At 50.8% G+C, this 16,996-nt stretch overlaps 1 protein-coding gene across 3 annotated transcripts in view; it reads right to left on the reverse strand.

The window, feature by feature from the left end:
• Positions 1-16,996, reverse strand: part of ANK2 (ankyrin 2) — a 380,522-nt gene that overhangs the window by 313,776 nt on the left and 49,750 nt on the right. Inside the window, exon 1 of one of the 3 annotated variants that reach the window (XM_066234095.1) lies at positions 11,636-11,760. The exons of the other annotated variants lie outside the window; for them this stretch is intronic. The gene's annotated coding sequence lies outside the window, so the exon portion shown is untranslated. Of the gene's footprint in view, positions 1-11,635; positions 11,761-16,996 lie in introns of those variants that run through there. 3 annotated transcript variants of the gene reach the window in all.

The raw sequence follows: 16,996 nt of genomic DNA on the forward strand, positions 1-16,996 counted from the left end.
CTGAACTGTGGGTGTTTGGCTCTGTGGCAGGGTCTGCAGTATTCCTCACCCCCAGGAAGCCCATGCCTCCGCCAGGCCCTCTGAGAAGTGGCTCTGCGGACATACCTGGCCAAGGGCACTGAGGATGGAAGACCATGTGCTGAGGTCGCAACCCTGCACCTGAGAACAGGTGGGTTGGAGGGGGACTCTTCCAACAGGGAGGCCATGGAAACATCCCCAGTGCTAGGCCATGGGGCAAGATTTCTAGAAAACAGTAGCCTTCTTCTCATTTTACAGGAAAAAAAAAAGGAAGAACATGATCTCACCACTCCCTGACCTCCTTCTGACTCGAGACACCTCCAGACCCGTCTGCAAGCTAGTGTCTGTCACCCACGGTGACGTGCAAACGTGTTCCAGAGCTCAGAAGCAGTTAACAAGTATTTTTCCTCGTGAACATCTTTGAACTTTGTCAGCAATTATCCACAATTCTGAACAACAACGCGAAAGCCTTCTGACACCCAGTGTGGAACAGGATTCAAATCAAATCAAAAGGAAAGTTGTTCCGCCTTCTAAGCAGGCGGGGGTTTCGCTTGCTGGTCGTTTGGTCACACGCCTGCCTACAGACGCTGTGGGTGTGCGTGCAGACTGTGCATCCAGCCTCTGCTCCTGCAGGGAGGTGGTCATACCATCAGATGACAAGGTAACAGCGAAAGGCATGTCATTTCCCCCCTGGAAGAAAAGACAGCCATAGGGGTTTCCTGAGGGTTCTCTGGGGCCTGTGGTTAGGAGGGAGAGGGAGGGAATTTGCTGGAGAGCAGACAGAAATCAGAGCTCAGACAGAGCCTGAGGAAAGGCGTGTGCATGTCCGAGAGGCCGCTGCGCAGGCCAATGACCAGACACTCTCCACAGGCGCCCGGGCTGGTATAGGGCTCTGCCAGGTGACCCTGGGCATCGTGAAACCTGTTTTCTTCATCCGGGAGGTGAGGATGCCTCACAAGACTGTTGTCGACTCGATGGATTCAACTGTGTCCAAGGCTCCAATGGCAGAGGGCGTGGTGAGACGCTGCAAGATGTCTGCCCTGCTGTGCCATGTCTGTGTGTTTCTGTCCCAAGTCTTCACAGTGCTAGGACACTCCGGAGGTAAACCATGGGCCCCCGAGAGGAGCAAGCCCTTGGCCCTAATCCCCCACCTTCCTGACCAGAGCCACAACCTGCCCCTGGGTCAGTACTAACTTTTTGGGGGACAGAGCTCCTTCCAGCTAGGCAGGGTCCCCCCAAGGAGCCTCCAGAAATGCCAATGACAAGTGGAACGCTCTGGCTGGCTATCACCCCACTGCAGTCTTGCCTGTGCAGGGCCAGTGCACAGACCCTCTGCTGGAAATGTAGGTTCCTGGGCCTAGCTCAGCCCCGAGGGCGGGCACAGGGAAGGCTAAGCCACACTGGGACACCCTGCTTGTCCCTGCGTGGCCTGGGGTCTGCTGTTGGGACAGGCCCATGTTAACTGCTCTCCCCTCCGGCCCCACAGCCCAGACCAAGAACTTGGTTCTTGCGGTGTAAGTCCTTATTCTCGAATGAGGGACAGCAGGGGACAGGTCCTCTTCCACAGATGGGAACAATGCTCCACTGCCCGGCACAAAGGCCGGCAAACCGAGCCAGAAAAGACCACCAGCAGGCATGTTCCCAACTTCTACTGTTACATATCATTCTTGTAACTTATTCTTCCATCCGAAAGTAACCTGTGCCCAGACGAAGAGCAGCCGTGGTCATTACCGCTTCAAGCTGCTGCCGAATGTGAACTGACCTGTCGTGGGCTCACTGTTAGGAGATGGAGAAGGCCAGCAGCTGCCTCGGTCCCCTCCTCAGCTCACGCCTTGTCTTCGGTCAGCAGTGTCATTCTGAGTGTGTGCGATGCTTCGAATCTCAATCAAATACCCTATGTGGCAGGTGTCTAAACCAAATCACACTCCAATACCTACGGAAAGTCATCCAGATGTGTCCACACAGGGAGCCCTGCCCCCTATAAAGACTCAGGCCGTGATGCCCTGTGATGGCCAAGCACAGAGCAGCCCTGCGGGACCAGGCACGTGCCTCACGCCCCCCCACTGTTGCCGAGCAGTGTGCACCTCTTCTGGACCCCGAGCACGCAGCCTGTCTGCCGTCTGCACCCCTAGAATCCCCGCACCAGTGACCGAACGTGCAGGCGGTGGACATGAGAGGCTGTTGACTGGGACGAGCTTTGCCCCGCGGCGTGGACTATGGTGCAAAACGTCTTCTCATTTCCCGGACAGGTAGACGGTGCTTCAGAGAGTGGAAAGGTTGTGGGTTGAGGGCAGAAGGGGGAAGGGACTGGGCTGGCAGCCCGAAGTCCCTGGGGGAGGAGGGACATGGAGAAAAGAAGCGAAGTGTCACCAAGACAAAGAACCCACAGGCAGGGGGAACAGTAACGGTCGTGCACTGCGAGAAGAATAATCGAGCGTATCACCCATCGTCCAGGCCAACTGCGTAGAGCAGCACTGGGTGGGGACGTGGGCTGCCAGGACTGTTTAATTCCCACAGGAAGGGACACGGATGCAGTTACATTATGATGACCGTCCGACCCTAAACCCGCAGAGGACAGGCCCCTGGGAAGCAGGAAAGTTTCGGGGCGCCGGCTGGCCGGAGCCATGACCCAGCAAGGATGGCCCCGCAGAGACAGGCTGGCACCTGGGCTTGTGTTCCCTCTGCTGCTTTTTCATTCCTGAAGCAGCTGGAACAGAAGAGTCTGCCCCCTGCTCAGACAGGGGGAGAGGCAGGCAGCAGGGAGCCTGTGTCCCAAGCAGCTCCACGCCAGATGCTGCCCAGTGGACGCCGTGCATGGTGCCACTGAGCCCTAGGGGGTACTTACGGCTCCTCTGCTGAGTGCTCGCTGTGGTGTGCAGTTGTGTTTTTACAGGTCATTTTTTTTTAAGATTTTTTTTTTATTCATTTGAGAGAGAGAGAGGAGAGAGAGAGAGACAGAGAAGGGGGGAGGAGCAGGAAGCATCAAATCCCATATGAGCCTTGACCAGGCAAGCCTGGGGTTTCGAACAGGCAACCTCAGTGTTCCAGATCAACACTTTATCCACTGTACCCAGGTCATTTTATTTAATCCTCAAAACAATGAAGGAATTGGGTATTATTATTATTATTATTATTCCCGGTACATGAAGGAAGAGAATGAGGCTCAGAAAAGATCATGTGCCCAAGGGCACGTGATCTGTAAGTGACCCAGGGTTAAAATACAAAGTTGCCTCACACAAACGCCCATGTTTAAAGAAGTCCAATAATAACTTTCCAAAATACAGCTCTCTTAAAATTCCATATTACTGTTCGTTGTAAAGACATATGTATGAGAGAAAATATGCTAAGAAAAAAAATATTGCAACCAAAAACTAGCAAAAGAAACACTCTAAATAGCCGTAAACATGGGGGACCAGTTAAACGGTGCTGCGTTCAAGTACGATGCGGTCTTTAAAAAGAATAAGCCAGCGGTGCTTGGACTCTTCCCAAAGCTAAGGAGAGAACTTCCTGTGGGCACCACCAGGCGCCCAACGCAAAGGGCACAGGAGAATTAGCCATCGTCGTGGGGCCCAGAATGGGGTGACGCACCCACGGTGACAAAACTCCCTGGATGCCAGAGTGTCTGCAAGACGTGGACGGGAACCACAGGGAGTACATCCTGCAGACACCAGCCAAGCTGCTACCCGTCTCAGAACCACACGAGGACACAGGAGACACAGCCTCAGGAACACACCTGCTCCCCCAGGGGGTTCTGGCCGGACACGTTCAACCTGAACCTCATGGAGCCTCAGATCAAGGGACAGAGGAACAGGTGAGATGCACCTGGCAGAAATGGTCGAGTCCAGGAAGCAGGTCTTTCCAGAACAAATAACTTCAGTTTCTTCAACAGATATATGGCTTTTTTTTTTCTTTTAAGGAAGAGAATTATTAACGTTTAAAAGCATTTTAATGGATGCCATGTGTGGACCTCGTTTGGCTCCTAATTCGAACATAACTATAAAAAGACACCTTTTAGAGAAAATCAGAGGAACTGGAAAATAGACTGAACTTTGGATCATATTAGGAATTATTGTGCCCTGGCCAGTTAGCTTGGTTGGTTAGAGCATCATCCCGAAATTACAAGGTCACAGGTTCGGTCCCTGGTCAGGGCTCCTATGGGAAATGACCAGTGAGTATACAACTAAGTGGAACAACAAATCAATCTCTCTCTCTCTCTCTCTCTCTCTCTCTTTCCCTTCCTCTCTCTAAAACCAATCAATAAAAACAGAATTATTGTTTCTTTCTTTTGTGAGGTGATAATGCCCCTGCAGTGATTTTTTTATGTTTCAGGCAAACATGCTGAAATGTTTATGGGCGAAATGACACAATAGCTAGAATTCATCCTAAAATACTTCAGAGAAAAGGGGGGAAGCTACAGAAGAAACCAGGTTAGCAAATCTATTTTTATGGAAATTTTCCAATATACACAACAGCAGAGAAATATGGTCATGAATCTGCATTCATCCAACTTTAACACTTTGCCGATCTTGGTTCAAGCTATTCCTCCCACACACACTTCTTCTGGGGTATTTTTTTTAAAACAGGAATGCCTAATTTCTTTTTTTGTAACTTGTATTTATTTAAATTTTAGAGAGAAAGGGAGAAAGAGAGAGAGAGAGACTGGTTTGTTGTTTCACTTATTTATGCATTCACTGGTGGATTCTATTATGTGCCCTGACCAGGGATCAACCCACAACCCGGTCACATTGCAACGATGCTCTCATCAACTGAGCTACCCAACCAGTGCCTCTTCTGGTATTTTAAAGTCAACTGCAAACATCAGACAGCATATCATTTCCCTCATAAATGTATCAGCATGCATCTTTTACTGATGAAGAAATTTCTTGATATAACCCACTGGGACACTATCACACCTAACAAAGTTAATGGAACACTTTAATATTATCTAATATACAGTAAGATTGTCAAAATACTGGTCTGTATGATGAAGCTGGGTGATAGATACATGAGGTCCATTATGCATTCTAATTTTGTGCATGTTTGACATTTTTATAATGAAACATTTGTTTAAAGAATAAGGCTACTTTGTAAGCACTGATTGAGAGCAACAGCCACAACGACATGTCAAGTAACGCAGGTAGGATGTGTGACGTGTTAGAATTTACATTTAACAAGTTACAAACACCAGGGCAGAAGGAAGACTTAGTTATCCTTAGGTATCTTTTTCATTTGGGACCGTATATTATCTATGCACAAACATAAACTGTTCATCAATTAAAAGAGAAAAATGGACAGCCAGCTGGGTGCATCACGTGTCCCTACAACTGACAGTGGTTATCATTCAGGGAGTAAGTGACTCTAACACTGGTGCCCTACTAGACTTACACAGGGAAACGGCCCGACCCGTCTCAAATCCAAGCCCTCCAGCCACCAGTCCCTTCTCATATCCTGGAGTTCTGGGTTTCAGGGGTCCAGTGGCCTCGAAGACTGCCATCTCAGCGACCACTTCCTCCCCTCACTGGCCACCTCATGTTTGCCTTATTCTTATTCTGCTTCAAACCTGTCACATGTCTGTACTCTTCCTCGCAAGAGCCCCAGGCATCTGTTCATTTCTCTGGAAGTTTATCCGATAATCAGGGTCACCTTTCAAACCCCAAAACCGCCGTGGGGGACCTGCCACCCATCAGTGGCACCTGCCCACCCATTCGCACTGACTGACCAACATGCCCACTCACAATGACTGACCAACATGCTCCAGTGAACCATTTTTAGGGGTACTTGCTTTTTTTCCCAAATTAAATGTGAAATGTAAACAGATCAGTGCCTAGGCACAAGTACATAGCTGTCTCTCTCTCTCTCTCTTAATTTATTCATTTTAGCCAGAGAGGAAGAGAGAGAGAGAGAGAGAGAGAGAGAGAGAGAGAGAGACAGGAATATCGACCCGTTCCTATAGGCGCCTTGACCAGGATCAAACTGGCAACCTCTGTGGTTCCAGACAAGGATGCTCTAACCCACAGAGCTATCCATCCAGAGCCCTGGCTCTCTCTTGACAGCAACAATGTAACTGTGGCAGCATATTGGAGCTCAGCAAGAACAAAGACGTCTCCTTTTCAAATATTTTTTTCTAAATCTCTTCTTTCCCATCACCATGGAAAACGAAGCAAGTGTGGTAACCACGGCATGTCATTCCCTGTGTGAAATTTTAGAGCCACAATTATTTTTAGTAGCCTCTGGGCCAAGTGTTCCAGCAGCATCTCGTTTATTCTGAAACTGAACACCATACACTATCCAGATGAGCTGTTTAAAATCCTGCAGTATTAGTCTACAAGCAACCGGATATCTAGAAAGAATATGCTTTTCATACATAGAGTTTTGGTAAGCATAAAATGTACCAAATGGGGAAACAATAGTCCTTTCTAGGCAAAACCAAGTAATCGTGTGACTGCCAATATGACGCCAGATCTTTTTAACTCAGTATTGTTCTTCATTAAGGGCAGTTTACAGGTCCTTTATTGTAAAACCCAACGAGCGAGGCCACCGGGGAAAGTTGAGTTGCAGGTTTGATGTCCCGATGCCACGGGTGAGAAAACGCTGATTTCTCCGGAGCCGGTGGCCCTATCGCATGTGAAGAGCACACTCGGGGTCAGAGGACCCCCAGCGACGCGGTCCACCTGGCTCCAGTCCAGGGTTTGAGAAATCGCTTTGCTAAAAGCAGCTCAGCGTGGATTATTTTGATTTTGTGTTCTATTTTCATTGTTGTTATTGTTCAACAATGATTGTCTTAACATATCAAAGAAATCCCACTTTGAAGCTTCCCACACTTGCTTACACCTTCAGAGAGCAAGGCCTCGTGGTGTGCAATTCTGTGCACAGGCCACATTCTCTGAAAAGGCAGAGGTAGCTGGCCGTCTCCGGAGGAGTCCAAGGGGCCTGCGGCAGGTGGGAAGGTAACCGCTCTGGTCACTGGGTGTGCACTGACCCTCTAGGAAGGAAACATAACGACAGTACAGTGCTTCCCAGGCTTTCGGCAACAGTGTTCCAAGAACATTTTTACTAGAGCACTAAGCAACTGTGATTACCTTTAGGAAGTCCTCAGTCCTTGCGTAGCTCCTTAACGTGACCATAAAACCGCCACGTTTTGGATAAAGATGAAAGAACTATGCTTTTATGAAGAAGGCCCGCTAATATAAAATTTTGTTACATTGTGTCATTTTCATCAGGAAGGTCAAGGGGGGGCTGTCCTCTAGGTGTTTACAAAAGTAACAAGCAGGTAGGTTTTATTCCCGAGCATTGTCCGTGTCTTCCCCGTTCCACAATTTATTAACATACTGAAATGTCTACGATAAAGACCTTCTCTCCTTGTCTGTAAGTCAGCACCCCGCCCCTCAACGGGTCTGTGTGTTGCATGTGCACGAAGTCTTTCTTTTGTCACGAACTTTAAGTTTGTGGACACAACTCTACAGCATAACGTAGAAGAGGTCAAGCTTTGGACTGGAAAAGACCCTCTAGTCTCAGTTGATAAGCGCGTGCTTTGGTCAAGTTCACCTGACCACCTGCAAAATGTCCAGGAACGAATGAAGTGTCTGGCACATGGCAGACGCCATTGTTTTCATTTTATTATTTATGTTATTTCCTCAAGAGCTGATTTAATTTGATGTAAAAGGCACCAAGTCAAATAGCGTTAAGACTGAGGAATAAGAGACTAATGATATTAACAAAATCCAAATTCAAAATGTGGGTCTCGAATTATGCAATCTCCTTCTCCACTGAGGACAGTGAATAGCTTCTTTCCAAACTGATATCCACAGAACTATGTTCCCACCCACTCTGCTCGAAGGCTGTGTGTCATGGCATTTTCCAGGGGAGTGTGTTGCATTAGATCTTCATGACAAACGACAAAACACACTGACGACCTCCATCAAACCCAAAGCCCAAAGGACAATAAAGAGACAAAGCTTTCATAAGTTAGCCCTCTATCTAAACAGTTCAGCTGGTTAGGGAGTAAATTAGGTTTAAAAGATTTTTCTTAAAAAAAAATCAGCACTAATCAAAACAGACTAGAATGCAGAGGTTAGCTTCATGATCGGAAAAATCAATCCATAACTTCCACTGACCCGAGACAGTGTCGTCAGCACCGACCGACATTGCTCCCACGGGGACACAGACATCAGGGGTTGACCCATCCCTGGTCTACCGTAGACGTTTAAATGAGGGGGGGGCTAGGAGCCTGGTGGGCTGTAATGACCCTGACCAGCAAAGGGCTCTGTCCGCGAGCACATTAGCATCCCTTAAATCTATTGCTTTGTTTACAAGAGGAGATATCCGTGTGTTCTCCGCCTGCACAGAGCCCTCACAGGGCCTGCACGGAGCCCTCACGGGCACTGAGACCTGAAGAAGAGTGGGCTTGCAAGTGGATAGCCCCTGGTCACCGCTGAGATGCCGGTGAATGTCACCTCAGCATTTCCGCTGTCACATCTGTTTCAAAATAAGCTGTATCTTTATTTGGAGTCTCTGTCTCCTCATACTACGAACATGCATGCCTAATTTTTCTCTTTTCCTCTGCCCATAACCTGGAGCTTAAAATAAGAAGTCAGTGACATTCCCTGGAAGATGTCACCGTTCAGAAATGTCACACACGCAGCCGTTTTGTTTCTGAGCTGAGCGGGACCGGCTCCCAAGAACAGGGCTCCAGTTATTCTGGTCAAAACCACTCACAGCCGCCAGAACTAATCTGTCCCACTCGATCCCTGCCATGAGTGTCCAGAATGAACAGCCGCCTCGCTGACCAGCGGCGACTGATTACTGCACATGCAGGATGTGGCCAGAGGGCCTCCCTCTCATAGTCAAGGTTTCCAAAAATGCAGTTCAACAACACCCAGTCTAACGACGCGCTTACTGCTCTCACAACTAGTGCTCACACAGACGAATGACATGCAACACACACTCGTGTTTATATGGATTCCGGACCAATATGTGAACCCTTCCCTGAACAAGATCAGGTGAAGAACCCACAGGTGGGCAGTGCCTCCACTGAGGGACATCACAGCGCGGGGTTGCTTCCCACACCCTCACCATGCGGTGAGCCGGCGCGGAGATGTCTGCTCTGCTGTCCTTCAATCGAGTGTTCCCTGGAAAATCTCTTTGGGGTCTGGCAGTCACCCAAAGAGAGGAAGTTGATCTGAAATTTATTTTACAAGGTTTTTTATTGTATTTATGGGGGTGACAGTGGCTAAGAGGCTCGTGGAGGTTCCGAGTGCACAATTCTACGATGCGTGGTCCGTCTACGGCATTGTGCGCCCTCCGACCCCAAGTCACATCACCTCCGTCACCACATATTTGACCCCTATACCCTTTACGGCCTCCCCTCCCGCTCCCCTCTGGTGACCACACATGCTGTCTGTGCCTGGGAGCCTCACGTTTATACGGAACTTTGTTTTAAATTAAATATCTCCTATGTGGTCTTCAATCTGCCACCATGAATGGAGCCGCCTAAAGAAAGGACATTAACGGGACTCAGAAAAAAAACCCCAGTGGGAAGATGCCCCTAAACCTTCTCGTGGTGTCTGACCCCCTACCTGGAGCACGGAGCCCATTACTGATCAGGGCACATGCGCCCCATGAGCAGAGGCTGGACAGCCGAGGACGAGACTGAGATCTCACCGCAGGACCCACGAAGACCACACACAACTGCTCCCTCGAGAAAAAGGGGCTTGACTTCCTTTTTAAGGACTTGTCATCTATTCCAGGATACTGTGAAGACAGAGAGCCAGCAGCAACCATTTAGTCCATGGCTGAATAAAATGTGACCTGACATTGGAAACACCTGATTCTGTATGGAAACGGGTCTGGGCTCCGGTCCTGACTGTCTCCCGTCCCATCTGTGAGGGAAGGGAGGAGCTGTCTGTCAGTCCGGCTATAGGTCCCTAACGGCAGGGGTGTCCCCGAGAGGGAGTCCGGAGTGTGGTCACAGTCGCTGAAGCAACCAGACCAGAGCCGGCCAGGGTCAGACGGAGCCCGTGTGAGTGACAGGTAGGGGGCGGCTCGCTGCCGTGACCCTGTCACAGGACTCTGGACACCCACACAGGCACCGGGCACTGGCTGGGAAATGTGACGCTCAGGACTCACCACCGAGGAAAGAGGCATGGTACTGTGAGCTCAGGGACCCCTTGGGGCGGTGGGTCTGTGGCCAGTGGCCAGAAAAGGAGGTGTGGTCTCCGGGGCAGAGTGGGGAGCAGGAAAGGCAGCCCTGACGTCCCTGTGCTGCCGTCCCCCAGCACAGCCGCGTGTCCTGACCCTCAGCTCTGGGAGGCAGGCACACAGTGACAAGCAGAGAGGTAGTGTCCCCCAGCATCATGGGGGTAGGGTGGGGTGGGGCAGCTCCATCTCACTGGGGTCCCTGCCTCCTGGCTCCAGGAGGAGTCGGATGTGTGTGAGCTCCGGGTGCTCATTCTGTGCAGGGAGACGGGACCCACTGAACAGCCAGGCCCCAGCACTGAGGGCGGGGTGACTTCGTGCCTGTGTCTAAAGTCACCCACTGCAAAGGCCTAGCACCTTGCCCCCCCCAAGAGTTCCCTCCATGCCTAACCCTTCTGCGATCAGTCTTTGGCCCTTAAGCCTACAGTGTCTGCAGAGGCTCAGGAAAGACTAGGGTTTTCCCTGCAAAACAAAACAAAAGAATATTTTTCTGAGGCTCAAAGGCACCACCTCACTGTTCAATATTTGCTTATTGTCTTGTGTGTGGACATCTTGTGCCGCGGCTAAGAGCTCTGTGAGTGTTCACAGCAGAGCACCAGTCAAACACACAGCATCCTGAACCTGCCTCATGGCCCCGAGAGCTGGCAGTTTCTTGTGTGAGGACCAGAGGGTGTGGCGGGACCTGCGGGCTCTGCAGAGGCCACACCTCAACACGCAGAGGCACTCCCTGAGCAGGAACGGTGCTGGCTGCCACAGAAGCCACACAGCCAGCACAGACAGAGCTCCAGAAGCTGCCCCCAACTCCCACCGCACCTGGCCTTTCAAGTCGGAGAGACGGTTTTCCGGGAGGAGAGAGAAATCTGTCACCTTCCATGGCTGGCACCTGCCGGGCCGGCTGAGACGACCTCAGACACACATGACCATCTCAAAGGTGCCGCGATGATTCACCAGGGGCAGCCTGGATCGCCGTATGCCTCAGGGCTGAGTAACCCTGCTTTCTCTCCACTCCTGCCCACCCCAGAGCAGCAGGGAGGTGGGACCAGTGACCCCCCTCCCCCCAGCTGCAGCATCTGTGGCACAGCGTCTGAACACCCCCTGCCTCTCTCCCTGTCACCATTCAGAGAACACAGCCCACCAGGTCTGGGAGTCTGAGATCACTCAACTTTAACCACATCTGGCAAATCTGCCCTAAATCTAACAAATCACAAAAACACATCATGTGAGAACAATCCAAAATCAGGGCCAGGGGACATCATGGGTGCTGCCCGCGAGCCCAGGATAGCCTGGGAAGCCAGCTGCCCCACCCAGATCCGGGGACAGCGTTTACAAAGAGCTCCCGGGAATGGCCGGGAATGGAGCGGTGGCTGCAGCAACGCCTCCTCCTGCTTCCCCAGCCCCCGTACGGGGCCCCTGAAGCACTTACTGGGAGCGGCAGCCTCCGTGTGCCCCGTGCCTGAGTCACGCCGCAGGAGGGGCCTCCGGCAGCCAGACGAGCCCCCAGTTCCCCAGGCAGGCTGAGGTATCAGAGACAGAGCCCAGCAGCCGACTTTCCAATTACAGCCTGAGACTGCGGTCCATGTGCTCTGGCCGGCCAGTCCTGCTGCCCACAGAGCACCACATGATCTGTTCTGACATCACAGCAGCCCGGCTGACAGCCCCTCAGCCCTGAACACTCACACACACAAAACCGCGCTATGTCACGTGGGAGCCCCTGGCTTGGTATAAGCAGGTGGCATAAACTAAGGCACTGCTGTTTCCTCACACACACGATTTTTCTTTTCTTTTTTCTTTTTTTGCCTGATAAAAAAAGAAAGAGGAAAACTGTTTCTAAAAGAAGAGGAAAACTAGGCCCTGGCCGGTTGGCTCAGCGGTAGAGCGTCGGCCTGGCGTGCGGGGGACCTGGGTTCGATTCCCATCAGGGCACATAGGAGAAGCGCCCATTTGCTTCTCCACCCCCCCTCCTTCCTCTCTGTCTCTCTCTTCCCCTCCTGCAGCCAAGGCTCCATTGGAGCAAAGATGGCCCGGGTGCTGGGGATGGCTCCTTGGCCTCTGCCCCAGGCGCTAGAGTGGCTCTGGTCGCGACAGAGCGACGCCCTGGGGGGACAGAGCATCGCCGCCTGGTGGGCAGAGCGTTGCCCCTAGTGGGCGTGCCAGGTGGATCCCGGTCGGGCGCATGCGGGAGTCTGTCTGACTGTCTCTCCCCGTTTCCAGCTTCAGAAAAATACAAAAAAAAAAAAATACCAGTGGGTTTTGCACGGACTTGATTTGATCTGGTCACTGCTGGCTTCAGTTCACGGAGAGCTCAAGGCCGTGCAACGCAACTCACTGTGACAGACCCTCACCGAAAGACACACACACAGACAGACAGATAGACAGACAGGAAGCCAGACTCCAGTCGGCAGCCGCCACGCAGCAGCACCCACGAGGCACTGTGCACAAAGAGGCGGATATTGGCACAGAAACAAGGTTTCTTTACCTTGGCACTAATTCTACTTCTGTGGTAAGTTGAGGGGTGAAAGCTTTAGCAAAACCACATTTCAACCCGACTTCATCATGGTGAATAGTAATCAATGTAACCGGTAAGGTGGCAGCCACAATGATCAAGCTGTCATGAAGCATCACCAGAGCCAAGCCAGGCAGCAGTGACCGGACACGTCCTGCTTCCTTCCCTTGTCCACGCGGCTTTCTGTGCCAGCGGTGCTGCAGGTGTTGAGATGGAGACAGGCCCTGCCTCGCCAGCATGTCCACCAGCGCTGCCATGCACCCTGGCACCAGGTACCATGACGTCCACGGGACAGGCGTTCAATGCGTAGTGACAGTTTTATTCCCAATAGAGACAGATGGAAAACAGTTTTTCCATGGACTCGTGTCTGGGATGCTGGTCACAGGCAACCTAGTCATCCTCTCAATGCACACATTCATATAAAAAGAAAACAAAACCAGATGACTTAGATATCATCTGTAGAATGAATGACACACGGGGCCCGGCCGGGTAGCTTGGTTACTTAGAGCATTGTCCCAAAGCACAGAGGTTGCCGGTTCGATCCTCAGTCAGGGCACCTACAGGAACAGATCAATCTCTCTCTCTCTCTCTCTCTATCTATCTCTCTCTCTCTCTCCCTCTCTCTCTCTCCCTCACTCCCTCTCTTGATAAAATCAGTAAGTAACAATTAAAATAATAATAATAATAAATAAAGCAACGCACAGGTTATTAGATAAGTAATTTTATAGGTTAATAGTTCGACACCCCAATCTCCTGCCGCTGTCTCTCTATGCGGGGGAAGGGAAGTGGGTAACTTTCCTCACGGATGACATGCTCCTTCCAAAACCAACACAGCCTGGAAAAGTTTCACACTTCAGCAGCACGCTGCAGGCCAGTTCAGAGGACCGGGGCCATCTGTCCCCTGTGCGGGGCAGTGGCCTCGCTGTCCCCACAACAATACACAGGATCACTCTTGGACGGGACACCCATCACGGGCTTCCCATCTCGCTTACTTCCTGCCCACGGCCTGCAAAACCCTCCACGACCGCGTGCTGATGTTTCTCTGGCGTCTCCTTCTCCTGTGAGTAACACACTGACTGGTCTCTCCTGGCTGAGCTACTTTCTTCAAGGAATTGACACCTATTTTCTGTAATTGATATAGTCCCTAGGACGGATGACCAGGGGCTGGGGTCTGCTTCCTCGGCCCTGTGTCCAAGCTGGATTTCTGGCCCCCTGTCCTCAGGTGCTGCTCCCCTACCCCCCCCCCCGGCTTCATGCAGCTGGGTGTGGCCTTCTCAGCTGATCCTCTCTCTGCTTAAAAGAAGTTTGTCCTGCCCTGGCTGAATACCTCTGTTGGTTAGAGCATCATCCCAAAGCACAGAGGTTGTTGGTTTGATCCCTGGTTAGGGCACATAAAGGAATAGATCAATGTTCTTGTCTCTCTCTCCTTCCCTCTTTCTCTAAAGTTAATAAATAACAATAAAAAGAACATTTAAAAATAAAAAGAAGCTTTGTCCTGATTCCTTTCCCACAGCGGTGGTAACTTTGTTTTCTTCTCAGACTTCCTTGGCTCCTCTCTGTCACAGTAACTCGGCCTCTGTTGGCACTGGTATAAGGGGTGGTAACTTTGTAATTCATATTGTCCAATTATTCAGCACAAAGTCAACAATCAAGCGACATTTCCACCCAAGTGTGCAAGATCACAGTGTCACTGCACTCCTGTCCACACGGAAGCTTATTTCTTTAACAAACACCTATTTTTTTTTCCCCTGAAGTAAGAAGCTGGGAGGCAGACAGACTCCCGCATGTGCCCGACCGGGATCCACCCGGCATGCCCACCAAAGGGCAATGCTTGGCCCCTCTGGGGCATTGCTCTGTTGAGGCTGAAGCTATTCTAGTGCCTGAGGCAGAGGTCATGGAGCCATCCTCAGTGCCCGGGCCAACTTTGCTCCAATGGAGCCTTGGCTGCAGGAGGGAAAGAGAGAGATAGAGAGAAAGGAGAGGGGGAAGAGTGGAGAAGCAGATGGGCACTTCTCCTGTGTGCCCTGACCAGTAATCAAACCTGGGACTTCACTTGCTGGGCCGATGTTCTACCACTAAGCCAGGGCCACAAACACCTACTTTGATAAAGGACTTTAGCACATTTTTTTAAATTATCTTGTAATTAAATTTTTTATTTTATTTTATTAATATGAATTCAAGTGTCCCCACTCCACATAACTACCTCACCCCCAACAACATGCCCCCCCACATATTCTATCATTAGGACATTGAACATGATTCACTATTTACTATTCACTGGTGTTCCATCTTTTCAGAATTGCTTGTTTACATTTTTTTAAATCTTACTGGATTTTTATTATTTTCTTGTCCATTCTACTTAGCTTCATAGCTTCTCTTTCATTCTACTTTGGGGAAATAGGTTGAAACATTTTCTATTGTCACCAAATTTTTGTAATATTTCCACTGCCGTTTGTTCCGTCAAAAGCCTCCCCAGTGCCGACGCTTTGAACCCTGAATACTGCTCCCCAGGAAAAGGAGCTAGGGCTCCCAGGAGGAGAGGCTGAAGCTGAGCCGAGATCAGTGATGTGCATGGGGAGCTGAAGACGCGGCCTTGTGCTCAGAGCTAGGAATCTGCTGACAAGCACAGGCCATGGCACAGGACTCGGGAGTGACCTTGGGAGACCCGAAGGCCGCTTCATCCAAGTATCTGTCTTGCTAACCGGGGCCACGCTCAGCTTACAACATTTATTCTTCTCTCCAAGTTCAGTCTGCGCAAGGCTCAGGGGGTCGACTGCTGTCCACTCTGCTCAGAGCACTTCAAGCTGGAGGCCAACAGCTCTCGGGGGCCCATCACTCACCCACGTGCCTGTGGCCTGGAGTCACACAACTCAGGGAGGAATAACTGGACTCCATCATCTCTCTGTGTCTGTGTTGTGGTCCCATATGCTCCCCGCACACGGTGGCTTGAGGGGGCCTGGATGTCACTAACAGCCCACGTCCCGGGGGAGTGCGGGACAGAAGTCACGGGGACGTGTCCATATCACATTGCAAGACATGTGGGCCCAACGGTATTGAGTCTCCTTCCCCTGTAAACACCATCTGTCGCCACATGGTACAGAATGCTCTACAGTTGACGGGACGCACTTGATGCTGTAAGAACCCTAATGACACTCAACACAGAAAGAAAAACCACATGTGCCAGTAATTTAGCAGTCGGTTATACTGACCGTTTACTCAAAAACTTGGTAAAGAGCCCTGACCGGTTGGCTCAGGGGTAGAGCGTCGGCCTAGCGTGCGGAGGACCCGGGTTCGATTCCCGGCCAGGGCACACAGGAGAAGCGCCCATTTGCTTCTCCACCCCTCCGCCACGCCTTCCTCTCTGTCTCTCTCTTCCCCTCCCGCAGCCAAGGCTCCATTGGAGCAAAGATGGCCCGGGCGCTGGGGATGGCTCTGTGGCCTCTGCCTCAGGCGCTAGAATGGCTCTGGTCGCAACATGGCGATGCCCAGGATGGGCAGAGCATTGCCCCCTGGTGGGCAGAGCGTCGCCCCTGGTGGGTGTGCCGGGTGGATCCCGGTCGGGCACATGTGGGAGTCTGTCTGACTGTCTCTCCCTGTTTCCAGCTTCAGAAAAATGAAGAAAGAAAAAAAACTTGGTAAAGAGAGATATTTAGTATTGATTCTTTCTTTACCATGTGAAACTCTGTCTCAGAGTAACAATTAGCTCTGGCTCTTCTGGTAGAAGATTTCCAGTCAATGACAGCAAAGGCCCAGAGGGATGGACCTCATCCTCAGAGAGTGAAGGACCAAGTCCTGCAACAAATTAACCCAATGCCACTGCATAGGGGACTGCCTGAGGCCAGGTTGAAATACCTGGTCTTCAGCATCTCCATACAAACCAGACCTATGGAAAGGGCCAAGCCTGACCTTACTTGCTGTTTGTAAACCCAGCTGACACCTAGTAATTAGCTCACCCCAATCGGAGCGCTCACAGAGCACCTATTTGGAAATTCATCTAAATTTTGCTGAGGATCCATGTCAAATACATCAAAATCCAAAGTTCCTCCTTTTTCTGCCAATGTGCAGCCCTCCCTGAGGGCTCATGACTGAGTTCTGTCTGCACTCATTTTCAAAGCTCGGGGATATCATTCGTTAGGTCCAGAACCATGAACATCCATGAAGGTGTCTGCACAACGTTCATCTCAACCAAATGTCAGCTTACACAGGACAGTAAGTACTCAGTCACACTCAGTCCAACCCAACTATTCTTCATGAGGTCAGGAATGCTAACAGTCACCGTGA

This window comes from Saccopteryx bilineata, chromosome 1, assembly GCF_036850765.1.
Source record: "Saccopteryx bilineata isolate mSacBil1 chromosome 1, mSacBil1_pri_phased_curated, whole genome shotgun sequence".
Lineage (NCBI taxonomy): Eukaryota > Metazoa > Chordata > Mammalia > Chiroptera > Emballonuridae > Saccopteryx > Saccopteryx bilineata.